General features: G+C 57.0%; 1 protein-coding gene and 1 non-coding gene across 4 annotated transcripts in view; both read right to left on the bottom strand.

The window, feature by feature from the left end:
* Positions 1 to 10,994, bottom strand: part of LOC113208291 (growth arrest-specific protein 2-like) — a 72,253-nt gene that overhangs the window by 54,154 nt on the left and 7,105 nt on the right. The gene's annotated exons all lie outside the window — the stretch shown is intronic.
* On the bottom strand, positions 9,279 to 9,350 carry Trnae-cuc (transfer RNA glutamic acid (anticodon CUC)). The gene has a single exon. It is a non-coding gene; the product is annotated as a tRNA-Glu (tRNA).

Genomic DNA, 10,994 nt, shown 5'->3' with positions numbered 1-10,994 from the left:
CCGCGGCCAGAGATGAGGAGGGACGCTCGGCGCCGAGAGGCTCCAGCAGCGCGCGACAGTTTGTTCCGGTGGCTGAGAGGTTACATTCACGTTCAAGACCTATATTGTGATCATCAGTCAATGTTGTACACGGTACAGAACATAAAACTGAACACTTCACTCGAATTTTCAAAGTTAAGTGATCTTTTTTGTAAATGAGATTTTGAAGCTGCTGAAAATTAGGACACGTTTTGAAATGTTAAACACCCCTCAATGTTTTTACAGAAACAGGGGGTGGCGACAGCACCGCTACTATCAGACCTGCTCAGTCGAAAGGTAGGCAACGTGTGTGGTCGTCGCGTCGTTCAAAAGCCCTAAACACACGCTACTTTTGTGTCGCCTACAGTACATTTCTCTTGTAGTGCGAGGGCCCGAGGGAACAGCCCTACTCGGTATGCCCGTCGCGCGCGGCGCCGCTGCGGACCCGCGGGACCTGCGCCCCGCCCTTTGTTCCTCGCCGCCCGCCCCATTTGCATAGGGGCCGAACAGAGACACGTGACCAGAACAAGTCACTCGACACCGCGTTCCTCTGTCTGCCCCTCGCGTTGTCCCGTCGTCCCGTTCGTCTAGCAGGTCACACGCGGCGCAAACAGGACACGGCTCAGTCAAATGCGTCGATCGCTGAGTGCATCTCCTATTGTGAGTGTCCGGCCGCTCCGGGGCGCTCGCTGTGCTGTAAGCCCTCGGCCACGACGCTACGTTAAGCCCCTCGGCACGCCGCCCTACATGGGTGCCCGGGGCCCGGCCCCAGGCCGTGACCGCCCTTCCTCCATTGTCGACCGAAATTACTTCTCTACTACCACTTCGCTCTTCTTTCTCTCTGCTCCCCGGACGCTGAAGGCTCGCGCCAAATGTGGTGGCCTGTTTTTGCTTGGCCGGTCGAAAGGGTATTGACGGTCGACGTCGTTCACTTCCCGGATGGTCTCGCGGGTCACACGACCTAGGGCGACCTATGGGGATCGCCCAGAAAGTACGTCCGGTTTTCTCGGATTGATTCGGCAAATTACGGGGGCTCGGCGCCTGCGAGACTCAGGGTAGGCCACCCCGCAATACACGCATGCAATGTGGCCAAGATGTTGCCTACCTACCAGGCGCTTCGAGAGCTTCTTGGGGCTGAAGTTGGTAGGTTCGCGACGTCGAATGATGGACGTACTCTCTGGATGATCCCCCTACGCCGCCGGGCTCACAGTTCGCCTTAGTGGACGCGGACGAAAGAAAACGTAAGTCTGAATAAATAAGCGGTTGGTGGTGGCCGCAACAAGTGCCCTCTAGGGAGGAGACCGAGGAGCAAGAGACTCCTCTCCGCAGAGTGCGTGCGCTCGCCGGGACAGCTCGGGAGCGGGCCGCGCTGGCTCCTGGAGCAGCAACCGGCCAGCCCCTCATTAGGAGCGGGCAACAGGCCCGGCCAGGTCAAAGGTCGGACCAGCGCCGCGCATCTGATGGTTCAGATGTTACCGCCCGCGGCCTGGTCGTATCTGGGGGGGTCGGACCCAGAAAATCGTGCCTATGAAACAAGAGAATTTAGTTGGCAACTTTGTTTTCCATTATTTAAGAGAAAAGAAAAAAAACGTTAACGCTAACGCTAACGTGAAAGCAGATGACTTCTGGCGATTGGCGTTGAGTTTTTACTCTCAACTCTGGGCGCGGCAGAGGCGGTGAGGCGCGACGGGGCACAGGGACAGCTAGGCGTGGCTTTGAACGCGGCATTGAGCGCGGCGAGCATGGCGCGGCGCGCACGGCGCGGCGAGCAAGGCGCGGTGAGCATAGCGCGGTGAGCATAGTGCGGTGAGCATGCCGCGGCGAGCGTGGCGCGGCGAGCGGGGCGCGGCGAGCGGAGCGCGGCGAGCGGGCGCGGCGAGCGGGGCGCGGCGAGCGGGGCGCGACGACATTGAACGCATCATTATTAAACGCATCACCATTGAACGCGGCAGTGTTAAAGGTTGGCGTGGCGCAGGATGGCATGGCAAGCACCACACGCACGCACACACGCACGCACGCACGCACACACACACACACACACACGCACACACACACACACACACACACACACACACACACACACGGCGACGGCTTGGCTGGGCGCGGTGGCCCAGTGCTTTATGCTCTCTTTAATGACGGCGGGTCGTAAAAAGGCGGCCGGAGAACGGCGACCAGAGCTGCATAGGGCCGCGCGGCAGCTGCTAGGCTTGAACAGCACTACAGGGGCAGGGGCAGGGGCACGGGCACGGGCAGAGGCGCGCGAGAGCCCCACTGCCTAAATACATTGGACTACTGCTTGCGCGTTTCTGCTTCTTTAACTGACGAACTTTGAACTTTACGCTCTGGCAGCGCTACGGCGTTTCTGCGTTTGACGCTGACAACTGACAACTTCACGCTTCAACTAACAAACGGACTTTTGCACTTTACTTGAGTACAAGCTGCTGATTACTACGTATCATCTGCTAAACTAACAAACGGACTTTTGCACTTTACTTGAGTACAAGCTGCTGATTACTACGTATCATCTGCTAAAAATTCCCATAGTTTGAAATAAATCTTTAACTCAAAGAATTTTTGTAGTTAAACAAATTTCTTTGGATCGAGAGAAAATTTTCGTTAAGTTTGTTTTTCTAGGAGACTATTCTCTGGGTGTATATACAACTAGCTAGTAACTAATAGCTGCTTTTGTGGCATAAGAAACCAAAAATCCTCTACCCGTTTTGAAGAGATTAGCGCCACCCTTTACTACTTAACGTCTTCACCTTCTTTCCAGTTTGGAGCCAGCAGGTTCACACACCCTCGTTCACAGGGAGAGGTGGCCTGAAGTGCATGATGAGGTGCGACGATGGTCAAAACTCTTCTCAGCACTCGCTCGCCCTGCTCGCCAGCAGACCGGAACGGGCAAGACATTGTATACTGTATGCAGCGCGCGCAAAAGGGTTTAAATAAGCGCGCGCGAAAAAAACGGGTCAAGCGAGTAATCATGCAGAAGAGTAAACGCTGGCGCCGCGGCCGCGCGGAGCACTCGAGGCGACCATCATCGTCTATTGTATTCAAGGAAACGTGGGGTGCGCGGGGCGCGGCGCCTTCCAAAAGAGCCTCCGGGCGGTGGGCTGAGCCTCGGGCTGAGCGCGCGGCGCGGGCCTCAGCCGGCTGAGCCACAGGCTTTGCTCTCGCCCGTGGCCCGGTGGTGCATCACACATCCGCAGGCCCTTTCACTGCATGGAGCCGAGGATATGACGACCAGCCGCAAAATGTACCGCGGCGCGGGCGAGCGGAGGTGTAATAACGACAAACCCTCGGTGGCGCGGTCTGCTCAGCTCAATCCGAGCGGCGCAAAGCCTCGCGACCGCGGCGCGGGCCCCCCGACCAATCGACTTTCTTCTTATGAGAACAGAAGAATGGACAGATATGTGCATACGTGTTCTGCACCTTCATTTGTTTGTTCAGTACAACGTAAATTTGCAAACATATAACATATGTGCATGTTGTAGTAACTATCAAATGTATCGGATACTTTATCTAATGTTTAATTTTGAATGGAACACATTATTAATGAAACACCATAGATATTGCATCTTACTTTTAGTACTAATTATAGTGTTTGAAATGTAAGTGAGAGCGGCTGAATCATCATGTCGTGTGTCCGATGGGGCTGCGGGGAACGACACTCGTGCTCCACTCTCCCATAGCTGCCGCTGCTGCAGCTGCTGCGACTCGCAGCCCCGGCCCGCGCGCGCGCGCACGACAGACCTTATGTTACGGTCCCGCCCCGCACTAGGACAGGCCGGGCCGGGGCGGGCCGGGTCGCTGAATGTCAACGCGCTGCCCACTGGGTTATCATCTCATCAGCATGGCAGGGGGGCCGGCGGCCCGCCCCGTCCTGCACCTCGCCGTCGTGCAAGCGGGGCACTAGAGTGCGTGCGCGCGCCAGGCCCTCGGCCAGGCCAGGCCGGCCAGCCAAGGACAGGCGATACCTCTTTTAATGGGCTAACGAGCGAGTATCTTTCAATTAAGCAGCACCAGCGCCGGGACGACGACGTCGTTCCAATAAAGCTGCCGTCGGTACCGTCGTCGCGTCGCCTAGTCCCAGGCCGTCGCCAAAGACCTTCTTTCACTCGCAACTCGCAACTGACCGACTGCTATCTGCGGCTGCACCCGAAAAACGTACCTTTTGATTTCATGTCAGTAAGTGCTTTCGTTGTTACGAAGGAAATTTCGACTTTGATGTAGAACTGAATTCAGTTAATTGAATGGAATTCCCTCAAATAAGCGGAATTAACCTATACACTCATGTCAAAAGTTCCTCTGGAACAACAGAAGCACTCTTCGAGGTGAAATCAAAAGTTGCGTTTTCCTGGGAGCTATGCGGGTGATTTTGAGGGGTTGCGAGCGGGGAGAGAAAGTTGGGTCGGCCGTTATCGATGCGCTGAAATTTTCCTTGCAATTTCCAGGCAAAGCTCTGCACAGTCTGCAGGCCGGCCCGGCAGGTCTCGTCTAATCGCAGACTCGCGGCCGCGGCGGGCGGGGCGGAGCAGGTGAGGCATTCTCTGTTGATGGTCTCGTTTCAAGTTAGTTGACTTTAAAACGCTTTTGACGACTTCGGTCGGGACCGTGTCCCGCCGTCCCGTGGTCGCATAGCACCCTCCGCCGCATTGCTGAGGTGAGATCCTCTTCTGTACTGTCCCACTGACCAAACATCCTGGACCGGGCCCATTTCAGGGCCCCCTGCCGTCGTCGGCCGCTTTTCCATTCGGCCCATCATCAGACGTGTGCCATGCGTCGTTCGGGCCCCAAATCTCTCCTTCCTCCACCCCTTCTTCCCGACTTCCTTCCTGTCCTCGCATGTGTTTACCCACATGGGGACCCGCTGCCCCCCCCCCCCCCCCCTTCCCCTTTCCCTTAACACATCTCTCTTCCATTTCTGGGGCACTCGGCGAAGTCTCTGCCGTCGCGCGGCCAAACAATGGCGTTACGTGAATGTCATGTCCCATTCCCAAGGTGTTCTCTGTCAACTCTATATATGCGCCATTTTCCGGTTACACGACTCTGTGTGATGAATATACCACGTGCGTCCAAGGAAACACATTATTATGCTGAGGCGCGTGGGCCTGCTGGACACCACTGCCGGACACTCTCACGGGGAGGCGACACACGTTCTCTTCGTCAAGTCGATGATAAATTGGAAACGCTTTTGTAAGCAGGGTGCGAGTGTGTGTGCGTGCGCGTCGGTCTGTGTTATATGTTTGTCGGGGGAGTACAACGGACAAGAAAAAATATACAATCTAATGTAAATTATTAAAATGCTATTACATTTCGCAAGGACAATTTTTTTTTTTTTTTTGAAAATCTATACCAGTGTGCTTGGCACATTCAAGCACACTGTTTAAACAGTGTTCTAGAGCACACTGTTTAAACAGTGTTCTAGAGCACACTGTTGGATGACTCTCCAGTGCACACACACACACACACACACACACACACACACACACACACTGCGCCCTGCGGCGCGCCGAGCCGCCCCGTCGTCCTGTCCCGGCGCCACAGCCAACGGCCGCGACGGCCGCGATGTACGAATCAAATGAAATGGTTCTGGCGGTCACGCGAGGCACGTCACGGCGGCGCAGGGCGCAAAGGGGCGCGGGTGAGCGGGGCGTCGACGGCGGTTGCGCTGCAACTGCAGGGCTCGCGGGCGCAAGTTACGAGGCTCCACCGAGGCTCGGCCGCAGGTCCTCAGCGCGGGACATAAACAAGCGGGCGCGTTAACTGGTTTATTGGATGGAAAGTGAGATCGAGCGATCATCATCATCACACGACGAGGGTCCGCGCCACGCCCGGTGCGACACCTTTGGGCCGCGGCCGGGCTGCGCCCGAGCTCGAGTCAGGGCCACGCCGCGGCTGAAAGCCTCCATTTTCGGAAACACAATTTTGGGCCACCTTGCCTTGCTTCCCTCTCATTCTGCGGCTGCCTCCGGCCCAGCCGATGTGTAGCATTTGGTTCCGCGCCGCGCCGACTATCTGTTTCTGATCATAACCCTGCTATATGCCACGGTTTTCTTTCCCTCTGCCTCGTCAGCGGGAAGGCACGATTCAAATTTCCCGCGGCAGGAAATGTTCGCGAAACAACAGGAACCCCCGCGTCCCGTATGGCGTGCGCCGATGGGGCGCGGCGGAGTCCTTGGCCTGTCCGTCCGCATAGCAGGCCGCTGGGAGGGTGCGATTCCCCGACCCGACAGCAGGCCAGGCAGCGACAAACGTCTCTGAGCGACGGACTGTCAGCGCGGGGCTCATAGATCCCCCCGGATTCCCCCCCCCCCTTCCTCCCCCCGTTTCTTCTACTCCTGGAAACAACAACTTGGCAGGTCGTCTCTCTCGCGGTGCCGCGACGTTTTACCGGTTCCCGCGTCGACAGCGTAAAAAAAACGTAAAAATGGACGAGGTAGGCCTCATCACCGGGCGGTGGTTAGGCCCCATCCTTCCTGCCCTAAGCGATACTCGGCCGCGGATAGCGCTACCGGCAATTAAAGAGGCGGTCGATTATAAAGGGGGGGGGGGGGGGGGGTCCCGGTGCGGGTATAGTAGTGGGGCACCGCGTTATTGTCACCGACGTGCCGCCGCCGCCCTACTTGGTGCGGCCGGCGATTCCCTCAGGTGTCCCTCAGGTATCCCTCAGGTGTCCCTCAAGTGTCCCTCATAGGTGTCCCTCCGCACCGCCGGCCTCCCGGTACGTCGTCACCGTGGTCTCCGAGACGGCGATGGTGATGAGGATCGAGTGCTCAGAGTCTGATTGGCAGTTGAACCTTTCCCCCTCCGACCAGGAGGGCCCGCCGGGGCCGCGCGCGCGGCTCTCGAGTCACAGTGGAGCAGCAGCAACAGCAGCAGCAGCGCGCATTGCTTCCCCTGCTGATGCTCGATTTGCGTGCGCGACGAAGCCGACGACGTCTTCCGCCCCGAAATAAGCAGCAGCCCTCTTGACTGCTGTGACATTTGCTCGGCAAGAGCGGGGCTGTTAGGGCCCGTAACAGCCCTGTCTGTGCCCGACCGGGCCTGGGCCTGGGCCTCTTGTACTTCTTTCTCATTCATTACAGCGACTGCTTCGCTACGGCTGCACTCGATGCTGCTGCTGCTGCTGCTCGACTTCCGCGCCCAGTTTGTTTCGTTCGTTGTTGTTACGTCTCACTCGGCCGCGGCGTGCCCGACGGGCCCCACGGACAGTGTCCTCCCGCCCGTCCCGTAACCGGTGCATCAGCGGCCAGGAGGCGGCCCACCGCCGCGAGGCGGGGCGAGGCGGGGCGAGGCGGGGCGAGGCAGGGCAGGCCGCACCCATACCATTACGCGTGCGGGACCGGGGCGTACAACAACGCAGGGAACGTCCGTGCGAGTGTCTTGTCACATACACGCACCCAGAAAAGCATAGTTCTTCGGTATAATATAGAAAAATCTGATGTAGGCTATACTAAGAATGAATTTGCACTAGGACAAAGCGTGCAAGCCTGGATCTACATACTCCGAGCAAAAAAGGCGCCGCCGCCGTTGCCGGCGGTAGGCAAACTCGCACGCACGCCTACTTGGCGGGATATGGTATGCCTATTCACTTGCAGAAGATGCATGTGTGCAAGAAGATGTGAGGAGTCCTTTAAAGTAAAAGCTTGCCAATGTAAAATCGTTTTCACGAAACCTTCAATTTAAATTTGGATAAACATTTTTACAAGTTTCCAGCAGCATACTACGTCAGCCACCACCTGCAGTGACAATGCAGCGTGTACCGTGAGTTACAAAAGAAGAGTGCACCGCTGCAACCGTGGTGCACTTTTGGGTGCAGCAGGTGCGGCGGTGTCGCGCGGCCGGGGAAGTCCCATACAACTGCTGCTGGACACGGCTATGGACGCGACGACGCGGACACTTCAGTTCGGGGAGGACAAAAGGACCCCTTTCACTGCACTTTTTTTTTGTGTGTGATGGATGAGTGGGGGAGCAGGGCGGCCGTTATAGAGAGTGAATTCGCCATGCAGCAGCAGCAGCAGCAGCAGCGGCAGTAGTTGCAGCCGCTCAGTTGTGCGTGAAATGGGCGGTGGCCGGCAGTGGCCGCCGGGCCGGCCTACTGGACCAAGGAGCGGTGCGCCCGGCCTGGCCCGGCCCCGCCAGGGAAGGCCCACGGCGCCATGTCGCTCGTTGCATCACGCGGCGATACACACACCGCGCCCCCTGCCAAGGAATCGCCACGTAAACGATACTTAGTGCCGACCAAACGAACGAGCGACCATAGCGACTGAGCGAAGGCAGATACCTCAGAAAAGCGTGTCCTTGTATATCATGCGCAATATACTACACTTTGGATCGAGTGGAATATGAATACTTGATAATCTCAGGTAATTGAGTATATTTGGGCTTAAATCAACCTCAATGTGTTTTTAAAATCGCTCCCTTTCGCGCTTGAACGAAAGGCATGATCGAGGGCATGATCTTGGTTTGGAAACGCCCAAAATTGTACTTTGGAGACAATGAATGACATATACACGCTTCTCTGGGTAACACATGGCCAACAGACATTCGTGCTCAGGTCGTGCTCAGGCACCGCTGCGATAGTTGGAAAACATCAAGATATAATACATTCTAACGATACCGCGAGCTTTTTTTTTTAGCGCGACTTAAGCAGGAAGTTATGCAAGCTTTCAAAAACGTGTCGACGACACGAACTGTCGGCGCATTTTTGAAAGCACTACTACAGCCACAGTGCGGCAGGACCTTCGTCGGCACGAGCCGTATAGTCACAGTCACGCGGCGGAAACCGTCACCGCCGCTCCGTAGCGCTCACTCCCGGGCCATAATATTTAAATATAGTGAGACAGCGCGGCGCAGGGCAGGGCGGGGCGGCGGGGGCCCGTCCCTTGCACGCCGTGGCACGCCCCCCCGGGGGCCGGGCAGAGGGGCACGCACCACCCCGCGGGCGGGGCGGGACCCGGGCGGGGCGCACTCGCGCTCACGCGAGGACCGCGCTGGTAAGTAATCAGCTTCGAATGGCGAGACATCCCGATAAGTATTAAATACATGTACTGTACAGGGACCGGGTGTATAACTGTGAATACGCTGCAGTGTGGAGAGTTTGCCTAATCTTTACACCCGTAAAGAGGCATGGCCCCTGCGGCCATATTGAGTCTTCAATCCCGCAACACTGCGCGTATTCACAGTTACACCTTACAGCCGGTACGCAAGCCACACAAGAAAAGGATAATACTGAAAAGATAAATAAAAATAAAAAGTTCCGATACCGGGAATCGAACCCGAGCCTCCTGGGTGAGAGCCAGGTATCCTAGCCACTAGACCATATCGGATGGTTGGCGGAGACGGGTTCCGAGGCGGAGTGCTTCTTTGTTGTTGGGAGGGGAGTTAAATTAGCCGGCGCGAGCGGGCCGGTCTGCGCGCTGCGCGCGCTGGGGCTGATCGGGTATTCATCGGTATGCACAGTGGTGGGGGGAGCGGCAGGGGGGCGAGGAGAGGAGGGAAGGGGCGTTGCCCGCGCCCGCGCCGCCCGTTCGCGCCCATCTGACGGCGCATTCCGAGACGTATGCCTCCGATATCACCAAAATAAGGGCCATCAACTTGGAGCTTTTATCGGGGCGTTATCGCGAGGCCTTCTGGCCTTGGCCTTGAGAGAGCAGAGGAGCCGTGGCGGCCGACCAGCCGCCAGCCATATGTACCCAACCCTAAAGCGTTTGCTCACGATCTCAAAAACCGATAACACAACAACGGAACCGATTTCACATTAACGACATTTTTCGATATCGTTTCATGACAATCCCCTTTTACAAAGCCCGCTAGAGACAGTCAGCGACAGCAGTGCTCCACCACATGCTCCGCAAGTGCACGCAGATTAACGCACCTTTGATTCCACGTCTAAAAGTGCTTCCGTTGTTCTGAGGGAAAAATTTTGACATTGGTGTCACATTGGTGCCGTTAAATTTAAGGGAATTCCACTGAATTCAGCTTTACATCGAAATTTAAAATTTCCCTCGGAACAGCGGAAGCACTTTATAAGTGAAATGAAAGGTACGTTCAGGTACGTTTTACTGGGTGTGCGACCCGCTGGCCCTGGCCGGTTTAGTCCAGTCAAAAGTGACACACTGGCCAGCGAGTTATCGATCAGGTGCCTCCTCCCTGCCGCCGCGGCGCCCGGTCCGGGTTGCTGCATTGGGAGCCACGGCGGCGGCAACCCTTGGTGGGGGCGGCGGTGGCGCCGGCGGGGAGCCTGCGGAGGCGCCACCCTCCCGCCGCCGCCGTCATCTCGTGCTTGCTTCGGGTCCCGGTGCTCTAATCTCCCTACGCGCCCCGTAGCGCCGTGCGCTCCGCGCTCCCCGGCCCCGGGGCTTCAGGAGGCTTCACGCTCGGGCAGCGCACGCCGGCGCGCACGCACCCACCCACCCCGCCAGCCAACGCCGCACAGCGCGGAGAAAGGGGCGGCGGCCGCGTAGAGAAAATGAGTCGTTTGAGTGAGGAAAAGAAGGGCGAAAAAAAAAACACGAGATTGACCCGAAAAGGGAAAAGTGTGAAAAGGCGCCCAAAGCGCTTTCAGCAAGGCGCTACGGCGACAGCAGGCCGCCGCCGCGCGGCAGCAAGCCTAATGGCCTAATGTGAAACAAATTGCAGACAGGCCGCCCCGCCTGCCCCGCCCCGCCCCGCCGGCACTGCAGCGGCTATGCGGCTGGACGACAAATTTACCCGGTCGTTGATCGCTAACAGCAATGCTACCCTATCATACAAGACATTTTAAGTTATTAAAAACACCATAAACTTTGCAGAAATGAAGAATGAATGAAAATCTTGTAAAAGAATAAATGAAAAACAAAGCTCGTTTCTTTCGATTCCCTTCACCACTGTGCACCGAAGCCGAAAGGCTTGGAGGGCGATGGCTTCATTCAATCAACACACACTCCCACACCCCTCTAATTAGAGACCCCTGGTCGGCCGAGGGTCGGGGA

This window comes from Frankliniella occidentalis, unplaced genomic scaffold (genome assembly GCF_000697945.3).
Source record: "Frankliniella occidentalis isolate FOCC.00 unplaced genomic scaffold, Focc_3.1 Scaffold45, whole genome shotgun sequence".
Taxonomy (NCBI): Eukaryota; Metazoa; Arthropoda; class Insecta; order Thysanoptera; family Thripidae; genus Frankliniella; species Frankliniella occidentalis.
This window is presented reverse-complemented; position numbering and strand designations above follow the sequence as displayed.